At 43.4% G+C, this 25,292-nt stretch overlaps 1 protein-coding gene across 1 annotated transcript in view; it reads right to left on the reverse strand.

The window, feature by feature from the left end:
* CDH13 (cadherin 13) overlaps positions 1-25,292 on the reverse strand; it is a 587,120-nt gene that overhangs the window by 343,070 nt on the left and 218,758 nt on the right.

Consider the following 25,292-nt stretch of genomic DNA (forward strand, 5'->3'; position numbering starts at 1 on the left):
GTACAACTGTGCCTGCAGGAACACATAATGTTGGTGTTGGCTGCATCCTGGATGTGTGTTCATGTATCAGGATGTCTCAGAAGAGGATTCTAATGATGTCCCACATTGTATGTTGGAACTTGCCATTATTTCCTGAAGCAATGCTAATTCTACTCAGAATAGAGGCACAAACTTTTCTTGCCATCATATATCACCTTCCATTATTTATGAAAGATTCATGCTAATACTGAATTTGCCTCCATCCTCAGACAGTTGCCTTGGTTCTTTAGCCTTTCATTGTATGGAATATTGAGGATCTTGAGCACTGCATTGCTTTGCCTTTTAATTTTGCTCTCTTCAAGGAGGTGTGTGTGTGTGTGTGTGTGTGTGTGTGTGTGTGAGAGAGAGAGAGAGAGAGAGAGAGAGAGAGTCCACACACATGCAAAGACACACAATTGATGTGTCAAGGAAAACTGAAGTCTGTCCAAAAGGCAAAATGTGTGGTGCAGCAGAAGTAAGCTTTGAAATCCACTATGAAAGTGAAGACCAGGGGTCAGCAAACTTTTTCAGCAGGGGGCCGGTCCACTGTCCCTCAGACCTTGTGAGGGGCTGGACTATATTTTGGAAAAAATAATAATAAATGAATTCCTATGCCCCACAAATAACCCAGAGATGCAATTTAAATAAAAGCACACATTCTACTCATGTAAAAACACCAGGCAGGCCCCACAAATAACCCAGAAATGCATTTCAAATAAAAGGACACATTCTACTCATGTAAAAACACGCCGATTCCTCGACTGTCCACAGGCCAGATTTAGAAGGCAATTGGGCTGGATCCGGCCTCCAGGCCTTAGTTTGCCTACCCATGGTGAAGACAGACAGTGAGGGGGGCAGCTGCCATGTATCTGTAGCAGAGGTTAGAAGACTTAAATGAATCAGACTTCTGTATTATTGGAGCTGTAAAGTTGCCCTGCATTTCAACAAAAAACAGTAGGTACAACAACAACAACAACACCCACCCTTGTGGATTCCTGGGAGTCAATCCAGGACCACTTACATGTATGCAATACTAATTACATAAACAAGATTGCAGCACCAGCATAAGTGATGACAAAAATTTGCCCCAAATCCCCCTTTTAACAAAATAAGTCCTTCTGGATACCAAGGACCCGTGTCCCCCCAAAAATCTTATCAAAAGTCATGGGGCATAGCTCAGTGGAAGAGTACATACATTCAATTCCTAGCACTCCAAATTTGGCAGGCGAAAAAGTCTCAGTCAGGAGGGCTGAAAAGGGTCCCATTAATATCTTGGAGAGATGCAGCTCTGGACTAGACGGATTAATAGTTCAATGCATCTTCATACATTTTGCACATACTATAAACACATATCCTTTGACTATCATGCTAATCACATAACACTTTTCAAAAGAAACATTTTCACTCCAACACCATAGTATCAAGATGTTTGATTTCCTACTGAAAATGAGCAATATCTTGTCTATCATCATGGCTCATGCTTACAGTGACACAGAAATTGTTTTTGTGGACTCCAACTAAATAGATTTAAGGTTCATCTAAAGTGGGACACTGCTTGGGCATAATGTTTTTTCCCTTGCTGTAGAATTCTCCGTTCTGTTTGTTTGTTTGTTTTTTGCTGAGAAAAGTCCCTTTGGGATCCTAACACTTCTTCAAAATTTGAATGAATGGCTTGGCCACTTCCTGGTAGCAGACACCATTAGTCTTAGCAAGGAAAACTTCATTAGAAGCCGTCATGGGTATGAGTCAGACAGCTGGGCCATTGCCTATTTGTCACAATAAGAGTTGGAATCATCATTGGCGTGGCAATCGGTAACCTATTATGGCTGACCAGGAAGCTGTGTTCCATGTTGATTAGCTATATATTAGGTTTGATTGTGTAGATCTGGGGCAGGAACGAGGCTCCTTCCCCATAAGTTTATGAAACGGCTGCAAGCAAAAACCCCATTGAAATTGCAAAGTGGAAACTAACATTCATGATGTTAGTTGAAGAGTCTACAGCAGGGCTAGGTAGCTTAATAAATCATTCAAGGCCTCCTCATTTGACCCACAATGCCATTTCAACCAAGCCATGCCCACCTGCTGTACAGCTGACATCAAGTGTCAGATGTCAGGGGCTGGCAGAGCCAGGAGCAGGATGAGCTTGGGGGAGGATGAGCCTGGAGGGAGGACAGAATGGGGAGAAGACAATACCAAAAGGGTGTGGGGACCACTGGCAGGAGGGGGGAAATGGGAGACTAGTGATGTGGAGGGAGAGAGGCAAGAAACCTTAGAGGACCATTGCCAGTCCGTGTAGACAATATTTGTCATTTCCCCTGCTTCTGGTCACCACAAGGAAGACTAAGATTTGGATAAATTACTTCTGGAGGACTTTTCAGTACCTGCTTCTTCTCTGTGCCAACCTGAAAGCTAGATGAACCAGCGCATCTCTCTCTCTCTCTCTCTCTCTCTCTCTCTCTCTCTCTCTCACACACACACACACACACACACACACATTCTACTACTGCAGCTCCAGAGGAGGATTTTGTATTGGATGACTGGGAAATCATTTTGTCTGTGTCGCAATACCTTCCCTGCCTGCCAGGAGTTCACACGGATCCTGTTGGACATAATTAATATCTGTAAAGTGTGCCAAGTACAAATTATCCCAAGCACCACTTGATTGTTATCATAGACTCTTATATTGGCAGTTAATACTTTCAAAAATGTTTGCCAAATCATTAAAAATCTTTGTTCTTATTAACAGCCCTCTCAAAGACTCTTCAGTGCTGCAGGCTTCATAACTGAGCAAAAAGAACAGCTGTTCAAATAAATCACAGATAAATGAATAAAGGTAAAGTTTTTTATATTAAAAAATAAAAATAAAAAATAAAATAAAAATAAAATCCAGACCTATATACAGAAATCTTATTCAAGTACAATCACCTCACACTCCCAGCCCTCCACATAACCCCCCCCCCAAGATAAGAAAATAAACTTGATAATAAATTAGATTTGAAAGATTCTGCCCTTTTAGAACTAGTTGAAGGACTCTGGACCATCCTCTAAAACAGGTTTGGGGAAGCTTCAGCCCTCCATATGTTGCTGAATTACAACTCCCAACAGATATAGGAGAAGGCTAACCATAAAGCAGGGGTGGTTAACCTATCATCCTCCATATGTTAGAATCCAATTCCCAAGGGCCATGGTGTCTGGATCTGATGAGTGTATTCCAGAGCACTACCATTAGCCACCCGTGTCATAAAAGATGGAAAGACGGCACCCAAACAATCTGTTACTTTGATACTCCAGATACTACAATAAGCAATCTGAAGTTGAGACCCAACAGAGATACACAGAAGTCTTGGGGACACACACACACACACAGATCAGACACACAGAGATCAGACACACAGAGATCAGACACACAAGTTAGTAAGATGGTTCATCTCCATTCACAGGATGCTTAAGAGAGTGAAGTCTCTAATGATTCTTTCTATGGCACAACCATCTTCCACCCTTTTCTGAACATTCTAAGGTTTTCATGTCCAATGGTTCTAGTGGTCCAATGGTCACAGAGCAGTAAAACCCAGCTTATTTCTCAGGATTCTGTCATGGAATCTTACCAACCAAAATGTCAACTGCAATCACTCCAGATGTTTGCATACTTTGGTATAAAACGTAGGTTAGGATCTCATATCTTTCTACCCTTAATCAACATTTTGTGGGGGCATACCCTAGTCTAGTTAAAAATGATTCATATCTGTAAGGCAAGCTGAATGAGACTTGAGCATTACACAGCACAGTAAATGATTTACATCTTGTCAGTCTCATGCCATTAGTCATAATGCCATGGCCGCATACATCTCAATAGAATGCAGTTTCAGCTCAAATTCATTAGTTTCCAAGCAGCTTCATTGTCTGAAGCTCTGGAGAAAGAAATGTGATCAGTCAATCAGTTTCATGCCTCCTATTGCTCTCATATTCTTTCCTTAAACTGTAGATATAGGTTATTTCCCTGAAAAAATATACCGCAGCAATTAATTTCCTCACTGGGAATGTTAGCACTGCCTTTCAGATAAATTCTCTTTGCTTCTTGATTCCATATGTCTCAGTGAAGTATCTCCCAGAACCAGAAGTTTAGAGATTATTTAGAAACATTTATTGGAAATTCTAATAGATTAGAAGGTAGGGAGATGGCCATAGGGTATGGTTTGAAAGTGCATGAGGCTGCTCCTTTGATGACACTAAGCAGGTCTGGGTTTGTGCTTGGTCTAGGACAGTACTGGAATGGGTGGCCGCCTGGGAATCACATGTACGATGCCTTTGGCTCCATGATTGCTGAAAGGTGGGTTGTATAAAATGAATAAATGAAATGAAAAGCAGGGTAGTGGTGAGGAGCTCAGGCCAGTGGGACAAATATAACCCTCCAGGTACCTTAGGACTCTTCTCAGGCCACCCCCCACCTCCTGGGCAGTGTTAAAAAATGTCTAAAAACCTGTTACTGCATTACTATGTAGACAATGAAATCCTCTAGACCCCATTCACTATAATGGCTGGTCTAATAATTGTTATTGACACCTCTCCTTTAGGCCAACTTTGGGAGACTGTTAACTGACTTCATGGTAAGCTTTATGCTATTGAATTGCCTTTGAATATGTTTTAATTGAACTCTTCTTCTTCTTCTTCTTCTTCTTCTTCTTCTTCTTCTTCTTCTTGTAATTAATTTCCCACCCTCCACCTCAAAGTCCCAGGTTGGGGTAGAATAATTAAAGCACAACATGCATATTAAAATGTAATAGTATACAATGTTTAACAACTTTAAAACAAAATTACAAAGGTGTGTCCTATTGTGTATGTGTGTGTTTCTGCAAAGCACTTTGAGCACACCTGTATATGTGGAGAATGCCATATATAAATAAACTGAGTGTGTGTGTGTGTGTGTGTATACACGTGTGTGCATTGTCCAATATGGATCTCATTCCATTATGAGAATGAAGCACAAAAGCAATTTTTCGTCGTTTCCCTTAAGCAATAGTGCAGCATGTAAAAAATTACTTTTAGATATTTTATTGCCTCTGCCATACAGGGCCCTGGTACTCTAGGTCTGTGCTGAAATAAAAATGATCCATCTGGGTCTATTGATGCACTGCTGGCATCTGTGCACAGGGAAGCCACTTTAAACAAATATAACAAGAAGAGAAGTTCATGCACGCAGCGGGTGCACTCTGCAAATTCCTTCTGGTGTTCGATGGATAACTTGCAACCAGAAATATCCCCCATCTCTAAACAAAGGAACACAGCAAGATATAACAAGTGGCATCAACTTGCAGGTTAGATGGGTGAGGTGAAGTGAACGATTGTATCCCTGAAGTCACAGTGGTGCACCCAGCTCCCTGCCTTTGGTGAAAAATCGGTTTTAGTACCCTAAAACTCAACCACTAATAGCAGTGATTTATGCCCCCTGCCCTTCATTTTCTCTCTCACTTATTTGGCAGTCTGTTTTTGCACAGTATTAAGCCCAGGAATTGACAAAGGGATGAGACTCACAGCTTCTTTGTACAGATGGTGGAAAGGGCAGGGAAGATGGGGTTGGTGCTTTGTCACAACTCTTGTGGCAGAGCACATCCTTTGGCCTCATCAGATCTCAGGTTCAGTATCCATCCCCCTCAGTTAAAAAGATTCCATGCAGTACAGCTGAGAAAGACCTACTTCTGCTTGAGAGACTTTGTTGGTCCAAGCAGACCAATCTGGACTAGATGGACCAATGGGCTGATTTGGCATGAAACAGCCTCATAGAGCCTATGTCTCATATTTGGGGCAAATATTTCAAACCACTGAGATGTCTGTTTCTGAGCCAGCAAATGCAAAATCTGGCAGCACTGCTAAATAAAAACTCATTCTGATATATGGATACTTGGCAATTAAATATTGCTGTATTCAATCATGTTTGCTCCCTTGTAAGTGTGTTTCAGATTGCGGACTAAATCATTTATTCAAAGAAGCGTCTTCTGAACCAATCCTGTGTGTGTGTGTGTGATCAAGTAGGATACCATCACTATTGGTCCTCGTTGGACCCAGACACAAACTTAATGCTGTTTCATCCCAACCACAAACTTAATGCATACAAATTTTAAATTTTCTGTGAGTTCATGAGAGCACAGGCATTCTCTGAAAAGGGCCCTGAGTGGAAGAGCTCTTGTTCGCACTCCTCCATGCTGCAGTCTGAATGTCGAGTCGTAAAGGAGGTCTAGTAATTGAGAGAGGACCCTAACCTTCTCTACTTTAGCCACTGGCATCTGCCAAAAACAGCCTTTGAGAAGAGGGCCATAAGGAACGAAAGCTCATCGCGGTGCTCCTCTATTCCCACTCTAAGCCAAGCCTGCCAGGGCTGACAGATGAAGTGGTGGTCCATGATGAAGACAAAATGCTCACATAAAAGGAGGCCAAGGCCAAACTGCTCATTTTGAAACAAGCTAAACTCTTGAAAAAGAGTCCAAAGAGCTAGGAAACGTAAGTGCATCAATCCACTTCACACATTTACTCCTCTATCCAAATTAATTAACAAACATTAACTGCTTGGTGCTAAGAGCTTAGCAATTCTGCTCGGGGATACAATAAGGGCAAATGTTGGCAAAGAGATTGGGTGCAACTTTGCATCACGCAGTCTGGATAACATGCTGGCCAGATGCAAAGGCTTGGCCAGAGAGATGGATGCTTCACTGCCGACTTACTCCCACAGGGATGTGCAAAGAAGACTCTTGCTTTTATTTTCCTTGAAGGCTTCATTCACACAGTTTATTCCATTTCCCTGATGTTCAGCTAACTGTTAATTTCTGCATTACATTTGAAGTTCCACATGGTGTGAAAGCCACTTCCAGCAAGCTAATGGAAGGTAGTGCATGTTTAGTATTCATTTCCACATGATTTAATTCCAGAAAACAATCAATTTTCAGCCCCCTTAATCCAGAAAATGTGGGTGCAAAGTGAATAAATTTGGGCTGAATATGCATTTGCTGTTTTTATGGGAGCATTATGAGGGAACAGGAGCACGCATGTGCAGAAAAGGTGGAGGAGGGATGACATTGTCCAATGACATTCATTGTTGTGTCACAGCATGTCCACTAGTGTGAATTGAGTTTAGTGTGACATGCCAGTCTATCTGTCAAAAAAGCCACAGTTCTATGATGCAACAGGAACTGCAATGTGAAAGGAACCTTAGAAAATGGCACAGAACCACTAGCATTATAATCAGGAAAAACAACGCAATGTCTCCCATATTAGAATGCACCCAAAGAATCATTTGGCTTTCTTAAATATTTTCTTAGAACATATGCATGAGAAGGACCCTCATATGTACTGCAAACTTCTCTTTGGGCAATTTTGCAGATCTACAACAAAACTATACTTTAAGAAAGAAAGAAAGAAAGAAAGAAAGAAAGAAAAGAAAGAAAGAAAGAAAGAAAGAAAGAAAATAAATAAAATATTAATTCTTTTCTCAGATTCAGGTAGGCTATATTAGACAAACAGGCCAAACCTTATGCCAAAGGATAAATGAACATAAATCTGACATCAGGAATCACAAGACAGAGAAACCAGTAGGAGAACACTTCAACCTCCCAGGACATTCAATGTTGTTGTTGTTCAGTCATTCAGTCATGTCCGACTCTTCATCACCCCATGGGCCAGAGCACACCAGGCACACCTGTCTTTCACTGCCTCCCACAGTTTGATCAGACTCATGTTGGTAGCCTTGAGAACACCGTACAACCATCTTGTCTTTTGTTGTCCCCTTCTCCTTGTGCCCTCAAGCATCAGGGTCTTTCCCCGGGAGTCTTCTCTTCTCATGAGGTGGCCAAAGTATTGGAGCCTCAGCTTCAGGATCAGTCCTTCCAGTGAGCACTCAGGGCTGATTTCCTTCAGAATGGATAGGTTTGATCTTCTTGCAGTCCATGGGACTCTCAAGAGTCTCCTCCAGCACCATAATTCAAAAGCATCAATTCTTCGGCGATCATCCTTCTTTATGGTCCAGCTCTCACTTTCATACATTCAATACAGGATCTCAAAGCAGCTGTCTTATTACAAAATAATTTCAGAAATAGACTGGAAAGAGAAGTTGCTGAATTACAACTTATTACTAAACTGAATACTATGTAGAGACCTGGTCTGAATAGAGATATTGGATTATTGTCTCATTACATATGCTAAAGCTATTTTTGGTCATCTGCATACTATCCCTTGCTTTTTCCTGTAGTTCTAATTGCAGTCGTTAACAGTCGTCAACAGGTTTACCATACCCATAGAGTCAATCACCCAGCTCCTACTACCCTTCTGAGAAAAACTCCACCCCACCCTCCCACTATATATAAGGGTCTGGTGACTTCTATTTCAGTGTATCTGAAGAAGGGTGCATGCACACAAAATCTTATACCCAGAACAAACTAAGTTGGTCTCTAAGGTGCTACTGGACAATTTTTTATTTAATTCTTTTCTCAGAATTGGATGTAATTCTCAGGCATGTGAAAACTTCACCTCATCATTTGAGAATGGTTCAACTTCATAGAAGACACGGGCCGTCTCTCATAAATAGCTAGTGCATGTGAAGCTGCCTTTCAGGGAAGCAATTACCTCCCCCCCACCCCTGCTCATGAGGAAACCCAAGAAACTCAAGCTTCCTAGGACTAGACTCTGAAAACCACTGACCTATGCTATAATGTCATGATGCAACCATGTTGCCTTATGGAAGCCCATTTCGAGCTTGCATCTGCATGGCTTCAGACTCAGAGCAGGGCACTTGCTTAAGAACCAGTATTGATTTGCTTCATCATCTTTCTCCTCCATACCCACCCACCGCTTTCATTTCTCCACATTGCTCAAAAGGAATCAGTGCTGACAAGTTAATGAACTCCAGCTACAAAACACAAAGATAAGCTCAGGGATGGGTTTAGCACCTGCCGTGTTCTAATCACTTGAGGTCTTGCTTAGGTGAATGTTTCTTGATCGCTACAAGAGGTGGTGAAGGGAAGGGAAGGAACCTGGAAAGTCTCTTCTCCATATTACTGTCTGCAAACAGAATGCTTACCACCTCACCAATTGCTGTTTACGGAACCCTATAGACTCCTCCCCTTCATGGTTGCTAACATGGCTCCTAACAAAACTGATTCCTACCATGTGAGCTTAGAATCCAAAGCCATTCTTCTAAATATGAAGAAGCTGTGAGTAACTGACATTTTTTCTTCATCAATGGGATCTGCGTGTTTTATATTAGTGATGTGTGAACGAGACAGAATAAGACAGTACCTCCAGCTTCCAAGATTGTAACTATGCTAAACTAATTTATAAACCACGATTTCTTGGATTTAAACATGGACTGCAATGCAGACGGGATTTCTCTAACTTGTGGAGCTTCTTCCTTAAAAAAGAAAAAAAAGTTGTTTTAGGGCAGTTTATGTAACTATGCCATTTTCTAAGTCCTTTTCAAAAAAAGAAAAGAAAAGAAAGACTGGTCTTTTGCCATGAGCAATGCTAAGCCCCAGCCTGAGCATCAAATCCCATGTGCCTACTATGGCATTAACATTTCTTACAGTGCTAAAATGCCTAATGGTGTATCATTGAATATATTTCCTGACTCAGAATTCTCTCCCCTACCCTGACTGCATTTTTAAAATGTTCTCTCTCTCTCTGCTATGCACTTGCTCTGCTAAAGAAGGAACAAATGTGGGCAACCAAACTGCTCCATGATGGATTCTCAGATACAACCTGCTTCACAAAGTGTTGAGAATGTGATATGTAGGCTAAATGTTTTATTTAGACCCAGCTTTTCAACCAAGATTGACCCCCTAAGTGTCTTAGAAATAAAATCCATACAAATGTACATTATGAATTTTAGGGAGTAGATTTTTAAGAATTTTTTTAAAAAAACGGCATTGATCAACTTCAGGCAAAACCCGTAGAGTGCATCAGTCACACATAAGAAGGAAAACTGAACAGGGGGGCAGCAAGTAACTAAATCATTGAATGCATTGCTAGGGCTTCAACTGGCCATGACATAGCCTCTCCATAAATAAGCAGGAGTGGCTGGAGGTCTGACATTGACTTCACTTCTATTTACATAGCTGATGTATGGGAGCCATACCTTGTCAAAAATGATCATGTTTAGTTTGATCTCTAACAACCTTTCTGTGTTGCATTAGATGCTGAGAAAGAGCCAGATCCCAAACTTCCCTTGCCATCCCATCAGAGATGAACCTTTGAGGTATTTCCAAGGGGAGGAGATCTCTAAACAGATAGCAGTAAGCAGCATGGGCTGTTGGTTCCTTATGAACTGGGAGCGGGAGAGAAATGTATATTATGATTAGGAATATTTGGTGTTTATGTACACAAACACAAGGTGATGTTGCTGTTTCTTCTGACCATGGGCAGTTGGTGACTAAGAGTGTGTTCACATTACTGCCCTAGGCACAGTGGAGCTCCTGTCCCGTCCCCATGGTGTGTTTCACAGCGCTCTCTCGCGCTCGCTCTCATCTCCCCCCCCCCCAGCTGTTCCTATCATCAGGGCTTAATTAGTGTCAGATCTGTTTCTGTTGTGAACACACCAGGGGGCACTGGATGGGATGGGGATATTGTTAACCTTATGCAAAGGTGTTTACACCTTGACTAGAAACAAATTAAGAAATGGCTTATCATGAACTCCAAGTGGCATGAAGCTGTTGTGAGAAGGACACATCACAAACAGTGCTACCTTATCACAAAAATACAGGATACATATGCATTTAGGCTAATGGTGTGTGAAAAATGGATTAAAATCCCAGCCCTGGAAATCCAGGAAGGGCACAGTAAATGGGATCTGAATACAGTTTAAGATTGTAGGTTCTTCCATTCAGAGGAAGCCCAAGGAGCTGCAGATGGGCTCAGAGTCTGGCTGCTTTTATGGATTGTGAAGGTAAGCAAGATAATGGATTGGTCTAGTTTGTTCTGAAAGCACAGGCTACAGTCTGGCTGCAGTTCTAAGCTCTGCCTGGATGGAGGTTGCCTGGGTGGGGCATGTGACTTTCTTCTGAAACCTCTGAAGTACAAGCTACTATGTACCACTATAATGTACCACATAACCGTGCATTGGTAGCAAATAACTAGGTTCTCCCAGCATAGCACCAAGAGCAGTGCTCCACTGAGAAATGTATTATGACAGCTCCAACTGAGATATACATTTCAGAAACATAAGAGGGAACAATTCATGAAGTTCATGTGACACTTTCCATACTGAGCATACCTATCATTATCCAGCTATCTATTGGCCAAGCTAAACCAATGGAACACTGTGTGTACAAAGACCTGCAGTAAGATGGGCACATTCATTTCAGTCACAGAGGGTTAACATTGTAGTCACCAAGGCTTCCATGCCAAGCACCATGGAAAGGGGAATCTATGGAAGCTTCTGGTGATAGCAACTGTATCTACCCCTTCCACTGTCTTCTATGGCTGGCAAGGCTTAGGAAGAGGCCGGAGATACTCTATTCTTTAATGCCAGTGTAAGACATGTTTAGCACCATAATACATAGATTTTTACACCCAGGATAGACAAGGTGGAACTCTCCAGATGACTACAGCTCACAACATCTCCAAACACTGACCATATCAGATGAGACCTGTAATCCAACATCGGGAGGGCACCACCATGGTGACCCCTGCTTTACACAGGTAGGGGTGAATAGCATGCATGCACATGAGAGGAATCTGCACATTTTGCTTGCTGAAGAGAGAGCTACCTGGGCAATGATAGCTCAGGGGACAAAGTTAGTTTAGAGAAAGCCAAAAGTGCACAAACATTTGAGTAACTATGAGGTATAATATATCGTGCAACTGACACGGGTCCTCTGTTGAACTGTGGTTCTAGGAAACATGGCACATTGTAAGCTGCTTTCAACTTTGAACCTTTCCCAAATGTAATCACAATGTAACGGAGCATATAAACAATTGATTTGCAGATGGAGAGAGAGATCTCGGACTGCATACTCTATGTTCTCAGACCTGAGTGCTTGCCACATAGCTATTTGCAAATATTTCCAACAAATGAGCCAAAGGTTATTTGGGCATCCAGATTGCCTGGACTGGCACAGCTGGCTTGGGGAATGTTTTGCCATGCCCTTTAAAGGAAAGGGAACATCACTCTCTATATTTTCCATCTCTACACCTCTTGCCAAGAGAAACAGGGTGGAGTACACATTGTAGTTCACAGCCCAAAATTCTGTCCGCTGGTCTTCATCAAGGGAACTGCTGTGGGGAAAGAGGAAATGCTGGACCATCCCATGCAACTTGCCCATTGGAGTGGCATAGCAAAACATGAAATGGTTTGCTTTTATGATGGCAAGAGTCTGCGGTCCTTCATTATTGCAGTGGAAAAGCCAAGATAACCAGAGTTGTTGGTCTGTATTTCATCAGCTTAAAAGGCAGATACTGGATGGTTTGGAACCAGACAACTGTTCAGGATGTTTCAAGAAAGGAAAGCATGCATCAAAGACCCCCTCGCAATTAAAAATGGTTGGCGTTGGCAGCAGAAACATTCATAATTGAATAGGGCAGAATGCAAATTAGGGCAACCTAGTGAGCAAAGATTAGATAGGAAAACTGGCTAGATGGATGGACAGATTTGTTTTTCTGACTTGTTTTAAGTTTTCAAACTAAGAGGATACATTAGGTGTGATCAGTAGTGGCCAAATTTTATCAGTGACAGTGAGAACAAGGGGGTAATTAACCATGCAAAGCTGGAGGGGGCAACTCAGACCATTTGCTATCTTGTGTATATGCATACTATATACATTTTCTTTTGTTTTTCTTCTGTACTTAGATTATGTTGCTTTATATGATTTTCTTTTCGCTCTTCTTTCAGGTCTGTTGATCATAATAAGTGATTGTTAGCTGTTTTGGACTATAGCTCTCATTGTCCCAACTAGCAGGGAAAGATGGGAGTGCAGTCTTTTGAATTAGATCCTTCCTTCCTTCCTTCCTTCTTCCTTCCTTCCTTCCTTCCTTCCTTCCTGCTTCTTTAACAATGTGCTCTCTCCGCCATATAGGGCGAGTGTACACTAGAAAATCATATGTATCACTTGATTCACTTGCATTGTCTGGAACCCATTTGCCCATAAAAAAATATTTGTTGCAGTGACAGTGCTCTCAAACTCATAGCAAGCCACCTTCTCATATTGCTCTGAGATTGTAAACCTCAGACCTAAGAGAGTAAATGTGGCTCTCCAGAGTCCAGACTGTCCCCGGCCAAACTTCCTCCTTCTCAGGTCACACCCTTTCACTGGCCCTGGTGCAGTTTCTATGCCTGGCCAGCAACAGTAATGATTCCTGTCCCTAGCCTACGCAGATGGAAACATGTGCGTGTAGGAAGCTCTGTCTTGTGCATGGGCTCAACTGCAGGGCTGCTGCTCAGAGAGATGAAAGGCATGTCCGTCGATGTAGCCACAACTGGCATTTGCCCCCAAAGTGCTCATTCATCAATTACCTAGCTCGTCAGTCATTGGTGGTTTGTTGGCAATGAGAAACTATTCTTCTATGGTGCGTTCCATCTCTAGTACCTTTTCCCTTCTCCAAGTAAGGTTGGAGAGGTCAAGAAGGGAGTATGCAAGCATAGATTGGTGGGACAGCACCTTTTTTCTTGTTGCTGTACATTTTCTATGTCCTTCTCCCACATCTACATATGCTTTACATTGCGAATGGAGGGAGCTTTAGGTGGAATTTCCCAGATACCTGAAAGGGAATTGGCCTCACTCCTTCCATCCCTATTTCAAAGCAGCAACTGGTAAAACTCAGTTGCCACTCAGAGAAGTAGCCCAGATGGATATCTACAAGGGGAAGCCCCATATATCGTGGTAGAGCATCTGCCTTGCAGCCCAGGTTCAATCTCCAGTACCTCCAGGTAGGGTTGGGAGACAAACTTCTCTGAAATCCTGGAGAGTTTCTCCCAGTCAGTGGTAGGTAATACTACGCTAGATGAAGCAGTGGTTCTGACTCAGCATAAGGCAGCTTCCTTGTTCCAACAATAGTTGAACACCCAGCTTTCTCCCTCTTTATTTAAATGAGATTATTTCGAATTTTGCTTCTGTTTTGCTATTGCTGCTATTGTTTTAAGACAAAAATCACAGGTAGCAGTAGCATCCCTCCCAGATTGGGCTCAGTTCTTTTGGTGCACATGCTGTAGAGTGTGTTTCACCCACAATGAGTTATGTTGTTGTGGCTCAACAAAAGCAGACGTTTCCCCTGTAGCCTAGTATCCAAGCTGTTGTGTTTGCAATTCAGGGAAACACAGCTGTGATAACTAATCAAGAGTTATCCCTTTGTGCTTATTATGGCCTCTTAATTAGAAAGAGGTTTAAACCAGGAGTGTGCATGGTGGCAGAGAGAAGGAGAAGTAGCCCTGTCACCGTGGGCAGATAATGAATACAGTAAAGACTGAAGTTACTTTGCAGCATCCAGTATTTCTGGTTCATCTCCTAAGATAAATGTAATAAAAGAGATTCTGTTTTAAAATTTCAGGCACTCTGCTTTCCCTCGCCCCCCCCCCCCTTTTTTACCCCCTTTTGAGTTTCAAAGGCATTTAGATCTTTATATCCGAGGCAGGCCTCCGACAGTATTGGATTCCAAAGAAACACCACACCAAGCCCTCCTTCAGACTGCCACTTCTGTTCTCTATATTACACATTTGAATCAAAAGTTACTCAGACCAAGCTGGCTCATCACATCACCATCCTCGAGGGGGCTTCAAATGATATCTTGTCACGACGTACCTTTTCAGGCTTTTCTCAGTGAAATCTCCTGGAATGTAACAAAGACAAGTTTTTTTTTTCTTTGAAGACAGCTTTCCAGCGAGAGGCACGGAGAGCGGCATTGAACAAAGAAGCAAAAAATTGTGCCAGACAGAGGGTGTCACTGAGAGTACGGCAGTTAACAGGGAAAGAAAGATTGAGGATCAGGGGTAAGCAAGGCTCTGTAGCAAAGGTGGGGGACCTTTTTTCCCCCAGACCGCGGGGCTGCAGGTCCTTCTGGGCAGCCATCTAGGGGCACACGGGCAGGGCCCAGTGGCAAACTGAGCTGCTTGGCTGCCTGGGGCGGCAAATGTGGAGGCACCTCCAGGAGCGAGGCACCGCTCTGGAGCGTGTGTGCACACGATATGCGGGCATGACGCCCTTCGCTGGCCCGCCCCTTGCCTCCTCCGCAGCTCCACCCAGGGCACAGCAGGAAGGGAGAACTATTGCTGGGCGGCGGGGCTCCACACCAAAAGTTCCCTGGCATTGTTGCTGGGCAGCGTGCTGTCACTGTCATCGGCTCAGCTCCCTGCGGTTGGATCCAGCAGCCAGCAACATGCTCGTTGCATTTGTCCTCGGCTTTGTCTCTCCCCTGACCCACCCCCCACTGGCTGTCCCACACGGCTGGGCTTCCCATTTCAGCCGATAGCCGAAAGAGAGGAGAAGATTCAGCAGGATGCAATGATCCCTTTCCTAGGGAAGCCTCCCTGGTTGCAGAGCCTTGAAGTTTTTAAGCTTAGGGGGAAAGAATGGGAAACAAGGAAAAGCGGACTCACTCGAGCCAGCGAGCGCTTGGCCCGCCCGCTTGCTTCCCAGATCCTCTGCTCCGGAGAGAAACACGCCCTCCCTCCCTCCCTCCTCCGCTCACCCCACCGCCTGAGCCAGCACAATGGAGGGGACACTCCAATCACTCAGCCCCCACCCTCCATCGCTGCACGAGAGTTGCATGCTCCAGGATGAGGGCATCCCGCTGTGGCCTTGCTCCTCTCTGCAGGGGGGGAGCCACAGTGGAGGCGAGGGACGGGCCAGCGAGGAGGGGCGTCATGCCAACCACATGCATGATGCCTCGCTGGCCCGCCCCTTGCTTCCATGGCTCCACCAAGGGCCCACCCCAGCGCCTAAAAATAAAATAAAATAAAGGAAAGGAAAGCGCAAGCCGGCTAAGCTAGAGAGCGAGAAAGCACATGCAGCCAGCTGCCGCGCGCCAAGTAAGGTTTGGGAGTCACCGTCATGGGGGCGGGGGCCCCGAGTGTCACCCCCTCCAGGTTGGTACTCGGGGCAAACAGCCCCCAATGCCCCACCCTTGCTCCACCCCTGGCAGGGCCAGAGGCAAATGTAGGTGGAGGAATTAATGTGAATTTTATTTATTTACAGAAGGCTTGTTTCTACACACACCTCTTTATCCTTCATTCAGGAGGCATTATCAGAGTTAAAGCAAAGACGTGCAAGGTGTGGGAGGTCAGGAGGGTCAGATTTGACAATAAGACACTGAAGTTGGCTGTGTTCAGGTCATTAAGCAGAGTTTCCATGGGATGCTCCATCAAGAGCCAGGCTGCTGCATTCTGTGTTACCTGCAGCTTCTGGACCAAACACAAGCGAACATAGCAGTGAGTTGGATGGTAGTATTTGAATTCTAATGATGTGTGGAGTGATAAATGTGCAATTTGCTTTTGTACAGTAGGCTAGTTCCCACACACCACTTCTGAGCTCATCATTCCGGTGAAGCAAAGAACATTGCCAGAGTACAAGGACACATTCCAGCCAGGCAAAAACACTCCAGGGGGGTATGAATCCAGACCAGTGAAGGATGTGGTCTGCTGAGGATGGATGGGGCCAGTGGTTTTCTTTCTGGGGGTACGCTGGTGTACACATACCACTACACATCTAAGTTTGGCCTTATTGAAGGGCAGTATTTCAATATAAGTAAGAAAATGAGAGTACCTCTAAACATTTTTTTTAAAGAAAAAAAGCACTGGGTGTGGCTAAGGTAGCATATATCAAAGCATGGAAAGCTGCATTCAACCTGAGTTTTTCTCCAGCCCTGGGGGATTTTGTTGGACTACTGCTGCCATTGTTCTTGACCATTGGCCATGATGGCTGGGGATGATGGTGGTTTGCAGTTCAACAGCATCTAGCCAAGGTTGTGTTAGGGTGTTCTAGAGGGACAGGAGAGGTGATTCAATTCACATGCAGGCTAAATTTAGAGGGAGAATGTAGGAAAGAGTACAGCAACCCTTGTGAGTTTCTCTCAGGTCCTTTGTAGTTTGGTGTAGCACAAGTCACATAGGTAGATATTATAATGCAACGCCTCACCACCAATCTCTCTTGTTTATGTGGCCATTAGTTCAAAGCCACAGACAAGCAATTTATTGGGTATGAAAAATGTCACCTATGGCACCCTAATTTGGCATCTCAAAATTGATTTTTGTCACATTGGGATTTTAGGACAACCTCTTTTGGCAGCCAACACCGCCACAGAGCATAATAAAAATAATTATGTGGCCACAAAAGCATGTTAGGCTCACTGTAAATTTTAAGATCTCTAAAGGATGGAGCTCGACCAGGCATTATTGATGGGGAGCTGTGGAAGAGTTACCTGGAGTAATCTTTCTTGATGATTTAACATTGACAGCAAAACTTCAGTAGTCTAAACTTGCAACTGCCAGGAATGTGCAAGCCAATGTTAACCAGTCTTTCATTGAGTTTAGTCAAATTCAACAATGCATCTCTGCAGCATCCAAGGGATGTGGGGTAAATTCTATTCCCTCTGCATTTAAACAACTCACACTTTCTAAACTAATACGTAACTGAAAACAGAGGCAACCTTCAAAATATGCACTTCTCTGAATTTTGCAATGCATCCTCCAGCCACTAGATGTGATTATATTATATATATACACACACACACACACACACAAACACACACATTAGTGAAAAGGAAAAGAAAAAATGCATTATATTAGGGAAATTGTTTTGCGAAATGTGTATTAGACAAAATAACGGGGATTGTTGTAAGTCATTTGGAGTTACTTTTTGTGAAATAAATAAATAAATACCCAGTAAGTTAAATTAATTTGAATGGTATATTACGGTAAATTTGCTGATAAATTTTCACGACTTAAAGCGAAAAACATCACAAACTGATGTAGACATGTAAAGAATTGAAGATGGAAAAATAAGAAACAGAGAGATCCAAAATTAACAGATTTGCCAATCCTAATTAACATCCACTGCATGGTTATTATTATTATTTAAATAGCTCTTTGCAAAAGCAACTAAATTGTACCTAGGAACAGATGCCATTTTTCCTATGTGATCTTCCTGAGTGCCTATTAGTTCTTTTTTCACTTTCCTGCTTGCTGCAGTTGTAACCAGAAAGCCCTGATGATATTAAGCAAAATATCTGGCTTGACCATGGCATGGCAAGACAAAACAACCACTGAAACAGACAGTCCCAAAAATCTCTTTTGCAGTCTGGAATAAAAACAAATGAGTTCCTGCACACAATTAAAACTTAAATCCATTTTTAGTCAAATATTGGTACACTAATTAGTGTTTCTGTGGAGCATAACAAAGACCCTCTGTCCAAAAGAGGATTTCGAAGGCCCCCAGAGACCAGTGGGTCTTACAAATCCTTCCTTCAGTCACTTGTCTAGCTCTGTGTAAGCACTATATCAGAAAAGTAATAGATGAAATTATAAACAATCTAATATAGGTAATAGAACATCATGCACAGTGCAAGTTCCAGGGGTTGTTGCTTCTACCCTTCTTTTTTAAGTTAGCAGTGCTTCCAGTGGATCCCGCTCCTTGAATAAAGTCTCCTCCTGCTCCTCTTTGCCACTGTTGCTGCTGCTTATCCAGTTTGCTTTCATCACTGGACCCAATCCACACCTGCTCCCAAGAGGGCAGAGGTCAGGAGAGCAAAGGCGGCGACTGCTCCACCTGTCATTACTTGGTCGCTGGATGAAGTCAGATGAGCAGATAACATCAGCATGGAGGACCAGCAGCATGTCAGGAGGCTTTAGTGATTGGTAGTAGGCCCCATGTCAGGGAATGGCAGGGCACTGGCGAGAGTGATGCTGCAGGCCAAGGAGCTGCAGACCGACTTGGGAGAGGTAGGCAGTGCTTTGGGGGGTGTTGTGTGCACCTCAGAGGCAGGAGTCAGGCAAGAGCTATCAGGGTTGGAGCTATCAGGGAGTGAAGGGAGCACAGGACACAACAGAGGAAGAAAAGACTCATCAGGGCAGGGTTGGGAGAATGCCCTCCATCCCCTGCCATGGTGTCTCCTAGAACCAGGAGGAGCTTGAAGTGGAAGAGCAGTGATGACTTCCACAGATAAATTTCCAGTTGCATGAGCATAACCCATCAGGGGGAGGGTACATAAGTTGGTGGAGGAGTGTGGCCTCCCACGTTACTGTACCTTCTCTGTAGGGCACCAACCTGGGAACAGTTGCCCAGGCACTAGAATGTGTGTGCTGTGTATTTGGAGCCCTGTAGGAGCTACCGTAAAGGGATGCAGGTGGCGCTGTGGTCTAAACCACAGAGCCTAGGGCTTGTCAGTTAGAAGGTCGGCAGTTCGAATCCCCACGATGGGGTGAGCTCCTGTTCCTCGGTCCCTGCTACTGCCAACCTAGCAGTTTGAAAGCATGTCAAAGTGCAAGTAGATAAATAGGTACCACTCCGGCAGGAAGGTAAACAGCGTTTCCGTGCGTTGCTCTGGTTCGCCAGAATAGCTTAGTCATGCTGGCCACATGACCCGGAAGTTGTATGCCGCTCCCACAGCCAATAAAGTGAGATGAGCGCTGCAACCCCGAGTTGTCCGTGTGGACCTAATGGTCAGGGTCCCTTTACCTTTTAGGAGCTAAGCTACCTTTGCTTTGACAATAAATAAATAATTATCTGTTGTATGCATTCTTTGGCTGGGGGTATGCAGGACCTCCCACCAGGTTGGAGCCTGATTATGCTGGGACCTCTCATGTCTGACACTGCTGACCTTAACACCAGCCCTGATCACATCTCTTGTCTAGAGGGGATGGGAATTAGATTGTTCAGAGAGCTCTCCAAAGGTAATGGAATTGCTGAGCTAGAGATTGGCAGTGGGCCCTCAACTATTGCATATGCCTTAGCATGTGCCAGAGCAGGCATAGGCAAAATCGGCCCTCCAGATGTTTTGAGACTACAATTCCCAATCATCCCTTACCACTGGTCCTATTAGCTAGGGATGATGGGGAGTTGTAATCTCAAAACATCTGGAGGGCCGAGTTTGCCTATGCCTGTGCCAGAGGGTGGTGGACTCCCGACACCAGTCCTTATTACATGTCTTTTTTTGAACTCCAAGGAGATAAATGAATTGTTTTCCTTCTGATAGCTCTCCAAAGTGAATGTAGCTCTTGGAGCCATTTCCAAATTCAGCTAACGGGAGTGTGCACATCACCAGTCTCAGCAGGGAGCTAATTTGGACTCCACTTGACACAGCATATGTTCACAAACATACAACCGCAGTCACACATGGAGGTATCTTAGACAGGCATTGGCCATATTGATTCCAACCTCATAGCATGTCCCCAGTGTCTTAAAACCAGGCAATGCCCTTTTAACTGGTGGTTGGTGGGAGGGGAAGGGGGATTATTAGTTGTTTTTTGCTTTTGTTTTATTATGTATTTTGTGGTTGTTATCTTGTATTTTATGTTGTGAACTGAGATCTGCAGATGAGGGGTGGTGTACAAATTTATGAATAGTAATAGCAGCCAACTTGGTGCCAACCAAACTACAATTCCTATCATCTCAGACCATATGGATAACTCATGGAACTCACATCCCACATGATGCACATGATGGCCACCAACTTGGATAGCTTTAAAAGAAGACTGGATAAATTCATGGGGGAGAAAGCTATCAATGGTCACTAGCCACAATGCCTATGTATTTGTGCCTCCACACTCAGGAGCAGCGATCAGCTGTCTGGAAATTGCAGGATGAGAGAGTGATGTTGTGCTTAGGTCCTGCTTGTGGTTTTCCACTAGTTGGCCACTGTGAAACAGATGCTAGTCTGGATGGGAAAACTGGCCTGATCTAGCACACCTTCTTAAGTTCTTATTACCATAGGCTATGCTGGTTAGGGCTCATAACATCTGAAGGGCACATGTTAACTACCCACAGATGCACACACACACAGCAGCAAACACAGAGATAAATATTGTTGGTGGAGAAAAAGTACTGTCACATATGTGTAGATGAAAGAAAAAGAGACACGAGAGGAGTCACTTAAGTCATGTCAATTACTCTAGCAAACTTTCTTGGATGGCTGTACATACTGTTTACACTGCTTATATTACTCTGAACTTTCTTTCCTATCACCCCCACGAAGCTCCCAGCTAATTTGACCTCAAGAAAGTCCTGGCACTGTCTGACAGCTATTTCTGCAACTTTTATACGATGAGAAACAAATACTGTTGCTGATTCACCACGGAATGTTCTCTCCCACCCACCCCCACCCCGTCTAGCTGTCAGATCCTATCCCACCCCCTGTGGCAGCTTGATATGGCATAAAACAGTTGGAGACCTCACAGATTCCACTGCCCAGGGGCTCCTGAGCAGCTCAGAGCTTCCCACATCACTGTGGTTATGCCTTGGGGGTTATAGCTGAACACAGCTGTGATCCAGAAACCAAAACCTGACCAAAGCAAGTTGAATAGCAGGTGAGGAAGAAACCTCGAGTGCTTTTTTTTTTTTTTTTTTTGCTTTTTTTAAAAAGCCCCATCTTCTCAAAGTTCATTGGAAAGAGGGATGAGTTGTTAAACCATTCTGGGAACTGGATTCAGGTCACTGATGTCAGCAGAGGCAACCATTCAAATAATATCTGTCTGCTTGCACAGTTCTGCTTTTTATACCCCTCCCCACCTACACCACCATCAAATTAGGAAAGGCAATGGTTGAGAGGGTTCCTCCTTGTGTTCTACTGCCACACATTAAAAAAAGAGGAAGCTGCCTAAATTGAGTTGGACCGTTGGTCCATCTAGCTCAGCACTACATTAACTGGTAGTGGCTCTCCAGGGTTTCAGATAAGTGTTTTTTGCAAACCATACCAGGAGATGTCGGAGGTTGAACCTAAGACCTTCTGCATGCAAACCAGATGCTATACCACTGAGCTACAGGGCTCTTCCCCAAGGCAGCGAGCAGTTTTGCTTAGTGAACCATCTCACCATCTACCACTGACCTAGACTACAGGTCTTGTGCAGCAATCTTGACCCTGTCATAGCCTGTTTCAGAGTTCAGCCACTTCTATAGATTCCGATTTCATAAAATAGATGATAAACATGATTTTTTCTCTACACTTCAGTGAATGGACCCAACAATTCTAGAATGTGCTGCCTGCCAGCAATAGGCTTGACAGAAATTTTGAATGATTTCCCTCATTTCCACCACCTCCGTAGTTGCTTAATTTATTTTTGGCTGCTATTTTGTTAATGTTGTTAATATTGCTTTATAGATTATAAATGCTGTATTTGTTTAACCATATAACATGACATTTGCTTTTAATTGTGATGTTTAGCTTATTTTTAGTTGCTGCTTTGTCAACTGTTTTATAGGTTGCAATTGGTTCACTGATGGTTTGTTAATTATTCTATGTGATATAGTTTTGATGTTCTGTGATGCTTATCATGCTATTCTTATTTATTGTTTGTAAGCCACTTTGGGATTCATTTGAATGAAAAGCAACATAGAAATACAATAAATCAAATATTTTCTCCTACTAAACATTATGGTTCATTGGGAATAAGCCTTGGATTCTGTGCTTGCAGTTGCTGAAGAAAATAACTTGGCAAAAACTAATTTTCTCTCCCCCCCCCCCAATCTGAAAAATAAATTCACGGGTCTTGTCTGGTGTATTTTGCCTTCTTTTGGATTGACACCATAAGATCCTAGCATGATACAGTTCTCCAAGGTGCTTAAAAAGGATTGTGTGTTTGCATCACCAATCAAATGAGCTTGGATGTTTTACTTCATTGCAGCAGAAGTGTTTTAAACAATGGTTCCTAATCACCACGGAGAACAGCTGAATATTTAATAGGGCTTGTCATACAATGCATGACTGATTGGTGCCTAGCTGTGCCATGACCTGAGAATCAAGAGAGTGCTGGGACTCCATTAGTTGCTATTTTGCAAACGCTGGACCAAATTATGTAGCCGACCATCTAAATGGCCAAGTTTGGTTCTCCAATATTTTAAAACTTGGCTGGTCAGAGGTTGTTGTTTTAAATAGGTTTTGAAAAATCTCATATTGGCAGCATTTTGTATTTTGCATCAACTACTGCTGTTTCTTCCCCACAAAAATGTTTGAGCCTAGTTTTGAAAGGGAATGGGAACATATTCTGCAGAACAATTTGGAATACAAGTCATTGAAAGAGGGTAAAAAAACAAAAGGGGTGGATGGGTGGTATTTCTTCTTTCTTTCTTTCTTTTCTTTCTTTCTTTCTTTTTCTTTCTTTTCTTCTCTTTTCTTTCTTTCTTTCTTTCTTTCTCTCTCATTCTTCCTTTCCTTTCCTTCTTTTCTCTTTCTTTTCTCTTTCTTTCTCTCTCTCTCTCTCTCTCCTCTCTCTCTCTCTCTCTCCTCTCTCCTCTCAGATACACCATGCCAGAGGGACAAAGGTTTCCACCTAATAACCTTCCAAGTTTGTTTCAGTTTTTGCATCTAGGAGACTTTTTATGTTGGACTCCCCCCGCCCCCAGTAAGATGGTAAGCAAAATCTGTTGCCCGATTTAGAATTGCTGGACTAAAGCTCCCATCATGCCTGACAATTGGCTATATTACCCATACCTGAGAGGAGCTGGCTGACAACATCTGGATTGAGGCCACAGATTCCCTATCCCTGATGCAAACCTCCCCCAGAAGCGTAATCTATCAGAATCTATAATTAACCAAAAATGGACAGTGTAATTCCACCCACATGTGTCTTGATCATACTTATTAAAGATGATAAAAAGTTTCCTGAGTATGTGGCTCTTTTGAAAGCATGTGCACAAACTGCACACACATCTACACACACCAAAATCACCCCACATAAAGAAAGCTAAGGCATTTGGAAGAGCTTTTCCTCTTGTGTTTTCCCTGTTGGCCTTTCAGCAGTTCCCAATGACTCCTGCTTATAGGTATCAAAGGATGACAAAACTGTTGTTAGAGCAGCTCTCTTAGCCAGTGTTCTCCAGATGTGATCCCATGAAATGATCCTATGGTATGATTCTATGCTGCACAACTTGAATTCCCATCAACCCCAGTCATCATGACCCTGTTGGGTTTAAAATTATACCAGAGCCGGTCTGATGTCAGTACTGTCTGTTTAAGAAATAGAATTATCTCATTATACATAACAAAGCTATCTTTAGCCATCTCACCCCTTGCCTTTCCCTGCAAGACTAATTGCAGCCCTTAAGAGTCGTCAACAGGTTTTCCACACCTATCAGCTGATCACCCATTCCCACTACCCTTCTGAGTAATACCCCTCCCCCCCCTCACTATATTTAGGATCTGGTGACTTCTGTTTCAGTGTATCTGAAGAAGTGTGCATGCGCACGAAAGCTCATACCAAGAACAAACTCAGTTGGTCTCTAAGGTGCTACTGGAAAGAATTTCCTATTTTGTTAAGAATAGAAGATACAGGTGCCAGTGTTTTGTTCTTAATTGGCTGAAGCATGGGCGTTACTCTGTGTATATAAGGCTCTGTTGTAAGTGTTTAGTGCTCCTAGCTTTGGAGTTGTGGGGAATGTAGGAGGCTGGGAGTATGGGAGTGAGAGTTTTTTTTTTTTTTTGATAAAGTGTACTTGTATTTAGTTTAACAGTGTTCTGGAAGAAGGCTAGAAGTTCTTACTTTGTTTGCGTAAATTAAACTCTAGTTTAGAAAAGCCTTTTTTCTTTACCCCTGGTGCCTGCTTTAGCCAAGTCAATAGACCATGGTCGGGGGTGAATGGGAATTGGGAGTCAAATTACCTTGGGAGAGTGCCAGGTTGGGATAGGTGTGCAAGAGTGTGGTTGCTGATTTGAAGCACAAAGCTGCCTTAGAAAGCAAAGGTGCTAGCTGAAATAGAGTGGGGGGGGCATCAAAAGTCAACAGTGGTGGCCAGTGCCCACTGGGACTAGTAGGACAGAAGGCAGGGAGATCAACAGTAGGTGGAGCCAGAGACAAGAATACACAGAGCCACCTCTGACTATTTGTAAGTAAAAAGGCATGCATGCTAGCTGGGGGCAGACTGAGGTTAGTGGATCAGTGCTCCATTCACTCTTATTGATCAGTCTTCACTGAAAATCAAGCTATTCTCATTTCATTGTCCTGCAAAATGCACCAATCTCTCTCTCTCTCTTCCTCTCTCTCCTCTCTCTCTCTCTCTCTCTCACACACACACACACACACACACACACACACACACACAAAAGCTCGGTTTGTTGTTATCAAGTATTATTCATCTCACAGTGTGTTCACTGCATTTGAAGAT

The sequence above is a fragment of the Lacerta agilis genome, chromosome 8 (assembly GCF_009819535.1).
Source record: "Lacerta agilis isolate rLacAgi1 chromosome 8, rLacAgi1.pri, whole genome shotgun sequence".
In the NCBI taxonomy this organism is placed as follows: Eukaryota; Metazoa; Chordata; class Lepidosauria; order Squamata; family Lacertidae; genus Lacerta; species Lacerta agilis.